Source organism: Staurois parvus, unplaced genomic scaffold (assembly GCF_062004578.1).
Source record: "Staurois parvus isolate SC_StPar_1 unplaced genomic scaffold, SC_StPar_1.0 ptg000187l, whole genome shotgun sequence".
Lineage (NCBI taxonomy): Eukaryota > Metazoa > Chordata > Amphibia > Anura > Ranidae > Staurois > Staurois parvus.
Genome location: NW_028317983.1, coordinates 6,201,124 through 6,208,191, shown reverse-complemented (window position 1 = coordinate 6,208,191; position 7,068 = coordinate 6,201,124).

Below are 7,068 nucleotides of genomic sequence, written 5' to 3'. Positions count from 1 at the left end.
TAACAAAAAACCACAGGGTGGCACCACAGCCTCAATTGAGACACTGTATTCTTTTAGGTACATTGCAAACTTTTCTTTTTTTGTTGCAATTACTCTTGTAGCGCTACCCCCCTAGGAGCCTCTGGATAGGACGGGTCCTCTGTTCTTTGCTTCAACCTACTCAAATACCTGAGCCCCTCTGACACACCAGGTTGAGTGTACGAACATACAATATCACAGGAATCACTGTAATACTTTGTACCCAATAGTAGGGCTCAGGGGAGGACTGACAACTTATGGAGCCCCCCGGGCAATAGGGGATCATGGGGCCCCTGTGTCCTTGCCCACACTCAAAGCACACCCAAAAAAGACTATAAAAAGGTACCAGGGGCATTTCATGGGGCCCCCTACTGACCCCGGGCTCTCGAGCAGTGCCCGAGTGCTCTAATGGTCAGTCTGCTCCTGGTAGGGCTATATCAAAGAAAATGGGCTCCAAACCAGGTAGCAAAGGCAGACTTAAAGAGGAGTTCCAGTGACAATAAAAAAAAAATAAGTCAGCAGCTACAAAAACTGTTGCTGCTGACTTCTAAAAAACAGACACTTACTGGTCCTATGATCCCACGGTGTTCTCCCTGCAGCCCTTTTCACTGACCCCCCTGCGCCAGCATCTTCATTGTGGGCACCCGGCTGTGACAGCTTGCGGCTTCACAGCCGGGTACCCACTGCGCATGCGCGAGTAGCACTGCGCATCGTGAATGGTCCCGCAGTCTTCTGGGATCTGTCACGGGTCCCAGAAGACTACAGGGAGGGAAGGGGGAGAACAACTTACACTTCCAATCGCCTAGCTGATCGCAGTGGAAGTGGGAACAGGTATCTTCTAATTTTGGGTACCCACTCCCCAAAGTTGCAAATCCTTAACGGGGAGCGGGAGACCAGTCCTTAAAGCGGAACTTCGCCTTTTGGGTGTAGCTCCACTTTAACCACTTGATGACCGTGCTATAGCTGGTTGGTAACTATACAAGCTTAAAATGAATTAACAATGGTAATAACATAATTTAATATAAAAATAATTAACAGTAAAGACTAGGCATAGATGACATTTTTTAGTTTGTAGGAAAGTTATAGAGTTCACAAACTATGGTATAGATCTGAATATTGATCAATCCTGAAGTACTGACAGCCAATCTAATTTCTTGAGGTCCAAGAATGTCAGAACAGTACAGATATCCCCCAAATGACTCCTGTTTGCAGAGTAGACAGTCCGACGTACTTCATAAGAGGCATGGCGAGTTTTTTGAAGTTGTATTTTTTTTGTCATAATTTTTCAGAAAATGAAAAAATGAAAAAAATTATTTTCACTATTTTTTTTTTACATACTGTCACCAGTGCAGTACAGCGTCATCATATAACTGGCATGGCGGTGATCAGGGACACTGACTGGTGACAGTATGAAAAAAAATATATATATATATAATTTTTTTTATTTTTTATTACATTTTTTTTCTTTTTTTTAAGATTTTTTTTTCATATTTCACTATGACCAAAGTAGTACAATGTTACCATAGTAACGTACTACTTTGGGTAAGTGATCTGTATTTTTTTTTTTTTACACAATTTGCTTATAGCAAAGAATTACTTTGCTATAAGCAAGCATTTACCTGAATGACATTGATTCATTCAGGGTTTTTTTTTTTTTTTTGTGCTTAGCTGTGATTTGGCCATGGTTAATCACATGACACAGCTGGGCTGTGATTGGTCCAGCTTGTGCATATGATCGCTGTGACCATTCACAGCTAGACACACTAGTATACAATGGATGGGATGAATGAAGCCATTGTATACAACTGTCATGTGACCTGCTGTGATTGGTCACAGCAGGTCACATGGTACCGGCAACGGGGCCAGTACTCAGATCTGTCATCGGCCGTGTCCGAGGTATATGGCCGGTGACAGATCGCGCCGCTGCGTGGCTCTGCAGGCGTGCAAACTGCGCATGCCCGAAAAGGACACCATATGGCGTCCACCCAGAAAGGTGAGGGTTTTTGCCGGCCGCCATTCGGCCATAGGCCGGGAGGGAAATGGTTATGGTGGCGATACTAGTCCTAGACCGAATGGGTATGCACTGTCTAAAAGAAAAAGAGAATGGTAGTGGAGGGGCAGGGGAATGAAGGGAGCTTGCAGAATAATTATTATGGGAGGGTAAGTGGCCAACCATTTTGGTAAGAGTATATGGGCATGTGGGATTGGATGCATGTTGATCTAAACACATGGGGAAATATTGGTAGGTGCTGTTTTATGTGAGCACATTTTAATTAAAATGTATCTACGTATTGTGACTGCACCACACTATCTATACAGTTTTTGATTATCGTACCATGAGGATTGAAATGCTGGGGAGTCACGGTGAGCAGAGGAGAACTGATGTTTTAAATGAATGGAAAATTTGTATATCAGCACATGAGAGAGGAGAAAATAGAGCACTGGGCGATGCATGGCACACGTTTATGTACATGCACAATCGGCAACAATATTTATCTGATTTGAAGCATAGTACACTATATGTGGCTTTTGTTTTCTGGGTTATCATTTTTGGAGGTGAGATGAAGTAGAAAGAAGACACCATAGATGTTTTGGAACACAAGCTTTATTTGACCCACATATCTTAAGGATCGTATAATCTGGTGAGAGTTTAATATATTGTAGATAGAAGGACAAGTTTTACAAGTTTCAAGAATTTTTAAAGGACTGTTTGTGTGTTGGTTTACACTTTTGTATGATTTATGTGCCTAGGGGCCATTTTTATTTCCAGCTGCCGTCTGAACTGCTTTCTACTCAACCTGAGTACAGAAGAACTGTTTTGTTAAAATAACCTATTAGAACCATTCATAGTGGAATGATTGGTATGCCAGTCACACAATGCACTAGGTAAATATACATTATAAATGTAAAATAACCAATATTCAATAAAATGACTTATGTTGTTCTACACCTGTGTATTATAAACAGAGATAAACAGGCGTGGTGCAAGATTCTCTAATGCCATACTCGGAACGATATAACAAAAAATCCAGTTGCCCTTCTTAAACACTATTATAAAACCATCATTTTAAAGAACCCCTTTTAATCACAAAGCACAGTATAACAGGTCTAGACTGTGACTGAGCCATTCTAACACATGAATATGCTCTGATCTAAACCATTCCATTGTAGCTCTGGCTGGATGTTTCGGGTCGTTGTCCTGCTGGAAGGTGATCCTCCACCCCGGTCTCAAGTCTTTTGCAGACTCTAACAGGTTTTCTTCTACGATTGCCCTGTAGTTGGTTCCATTCATCTTCCCATCAACTCTAACCAGCTTCCCTGTCCCTGCTGAAGAAAAGCATCCCCACAACATGATGTTGCCACCACCATGTTTCACAGTGGGGATGGTGTGTTCAGGTTGATGTGCAGTGTTAGTTTTCCGCCACACATAGTGTTTTGCTTTTAGGCCAAAAGGTTTAATTTTGGTCTCATCTGACCAGAACACCTCCTTCCACATGTTTGCTGTGTCCCCCACATGGCTTATCACAAACTGCAAACAGGACTTCCTATGGCTTTCTTTCAGCAATGGCTTTCTTCTTGCCACTTTTCCATAAAGGCCAGATTTGTGGACGACTAATAGTTGTACTTTTTAATGTCATCACATGTAGGTGGCAATGATGGTAGGGGTTTTTAGGGTATATACAGTTGTGTCCAAAATTATTCAACCCCCACTGAAATTGAGTGTTTTGGCCAGTTTGACATTGCTTTTGATCATTCAGTCATCTTGCTTACATTTACATTAAAGAGGCACTTGTAGGTCAGACAAATATAACATAACAGTTATAATGAAATAACCACAAATGTCTTTTCTGTGCTCACAGCATTATCAGTTTTATTCAACCCCCAAGTGACATTCAATCTTAGTACTTAGTACAGCATCCTTTTACAGTTATAACAGCTTTTAAACGTGAAGCATAGCTTGACACAAGTGTCTTGCAGCGATCTACGGGTATCTTCGCCCATTCTTCATGGGCAAAGGCCTCCAGTTCAGTCACATTCTTAGGCTTGCGCACTGCAACTGCTTTCTTTAAGTCCCACCAGAGGTTCTCAATCGGATTTAAGTCTGGTGACTGCGATGGCCACTCCAAAATGTTCCAGCCTTTCCTCTGCAACCATGCTCTAGTGGACTTGGAGGTATGCTTGGGATCATTGTCCTGTTGAAAGGTCCAACGTCTCCCAAGCCTCAGGTGTGTGACGGACTGCATCACGTTTCCATCCAATATCTCCTGGTACTGAAGAGAATTCATGGTACCTTGCACACGCTGAAGCTTCCCTGTACCTGCAGAAGCAAAACAGCCCCAAAGCATGATTGACCCTCCACCATGCTTCACAGTAGGCAAGGTGTTCTTTTCATCATAGGCCTTGTTCTTCCTCCTCCAAACATAGCGTTGATCCATGGGCCCAAACAGTTCTAATTTTGTTTCATCAGTCCACAGAACACTATCCCACAACTTTTGTGGTTTGTCCACATGGCTTTTGGCATACTGCAGTCGACTCTTCTTATTCTTTGGAGACAGCAAGGGGGTACGCCTGGGAGTTCTGGCACGGAGGCCTTCATTACGCAGTGTGCGTCTTATTGTCTGGGCTGAAACTTCTGTACCCACATCTGACAAATCTTTTCTCAGTTCCTCAGCAGTCACACGGGGACTTCTCTCCACTCTACGCTTCAGGTAGCGCACAGCAGTCGAAGTCAGCATCTTCTTTCTGCCACGACCAGGTAGCGTTTCAACAGTGCCCTTTGCCTTGAATTTGCGAATGATGCTTCCTAAGGTGTCTCTTGGTATGTTTAACATCTTTGCAATCTTCTTATAGCCATTGCCCTTCCTGTGAAGAGAAATCACCTCTTCTCTTGTCTTCCTGGACCATTCTCTTGCCTTCACCATGTTTGTAACCACACCAGTAAATGTCTAGAAGGAGCTGAGTATCACAGTCATTTTAAAGCTGCCTAATTGGTGCTTATTATGCTTGATTGCTGCTCGGTGACATCCACAGGTGTTTTCAATACCTGATGGAAAGCACCTGTATGAACCTCTGTTCTTCAGAGTGGTAGTCTTTAAGGGGTTGAATAATTGTGGCAATGAAGAAACCACATAAGAACCATTTACTACTGTATTACATAAACAATTGATGTCATTTTAGTTGCATTTGGGTAGTTACAACGTCCTTGTAGGATTTGATTCTGAATACAATTCCAAATGTACACTATAGTCCCTAAACCCCTTTACAGCATTGGGGGTTGAATAATTTTGGACACAACTGTAGGTATGCATGTTGTGTTGCTTCACTTTACTGTTGTCCTGAGGAAGACAAGCTTGTGTCTTGAAACGTTGAAATAAATCTTCATCACAGCATGTTAATCTTGCCTCTCGCTCTTTTGGATTTTACATACTTCAGGCTTTACTGCGAACACAGGCCCATTTTGTCTTGGATATGTGTGCAATGGCAACTATTGGATTACACACCCGACACTTATGTTGTTCTTTCATCGTGCACCCTACAGTGCTGTGCCGTAGTTTAGGCCCCTTAGGAGTTGTTGAGTTTTGGATCTCCCCTACAGCTCTGCACAGCCAGGCAACATACATTTCCCTCCACACATTACACACTGTAGACAGTAAACAGACATTGAGCTTGTTTTTTGTAGTTTTTATTAAGGGGTATTGAACTTGGGTGGGGTTGAGGGGTGTATGGAATGCCCAAAGGAACTGTGAACTGCAAGGACTCCTTAGCAATTATCTACACGTCTGTGGACTAAAATAAATAAAGTCTCTTCTGTGAAGAGCTCTCCAGCCTCAGACCCCAGATGAATTCTCCTCTTCACCCAGCTGTCTGAGGAGATCCCTGGGCAAGGGGACCCAGAAACTGTCACTTGATTAAGCAGCCCCAGATGAGAAGCTAGTTGGGTTTGCCACCTGACTGCCCTCTTCCCTTATCTGGCCCAGGGGGTGTAAGAGTACTCACACTACCCTCTCCTGTTAGCTTTGTGGGTTGGTGGCTGCCTTTAGGCCTTTCACTGGGCTGGCTCCTTTCCTGTTACACAGACTGTCCTCCCCAGGAGACGTTGAGACAATGGATATCCTCTTTTCCAGTGACCTGCCTGTAGGTGGGCTTCCCTCACTGGGGACCCTTCCCAGGCTCCACACTCCAGCCTTCCTCAATCCATCTTCCCCCCAACACTGCACACCTCCTCCCAGGCTCTGCCACATTTGAGGGTTGCCTTGGTCACCATGCCCAATATCCAGCCAGGGGATTGGCCAAGGATCCTCAAATATGCATATCTAGGCCTCCTCCCTTCTCCACCTGTCCTTCAGAAAGGTCTCTGTTTTCTGGAGAGGTGGGAGGGCTCCAGAAATCCTGACCCAATACAGACATTGAGCTTGTTTTTTGTAGTTTTATTAAGGGGTATTGAACTTGGGTGGGGTTGAGGGGTGTATGGAATGCCCAAAGGAACTGTGAACTGAAAGGACAAACTCCTTAGCAATTATGTACACCTCTGTGGACTAAAATAAAGTCTCTTCTGTGAAGAGCTCTCCAGCCTCAGACCCCAGATGAATTCTCCTCTTCACCCAGCTGTCTGAGGGGATCCCTGGGCAAGGGGACTCAGAAACTGTCATTTGATTAAGCAGCCCCAGATGAGAAGCTAGTTGGGTTTGCCACCTGACTGCCCTCTTCCCTTATCCAACTCAGGGGGTGTAGGATTAATCACTCTGTCTCTCATGTGAACATAGTGGGTTGGTGGCTGCCTTCTGGCCTTATGCTGGACTGGCTCCTTCCCTGCTCCATAGGCTGTCCTCTCTCTGGGGATGATGAGACAGAGAGATGCTCCTTTCCAGCGCCTGCCTGCAGGTAGGCCCCTCTCTTGGGCCCTCTCTCAGGCTCTGCACTCCAGCCTTCAGTCCGTCTTCCACCCGACACTCCTCCTGCTGATCAGGCTCAATCATATTTAAGGGCTTCCCTTAAAGAGCCCCGCCATACAAACATAGGATTTAGGCCACTTCATTTGAGTACCTTGGC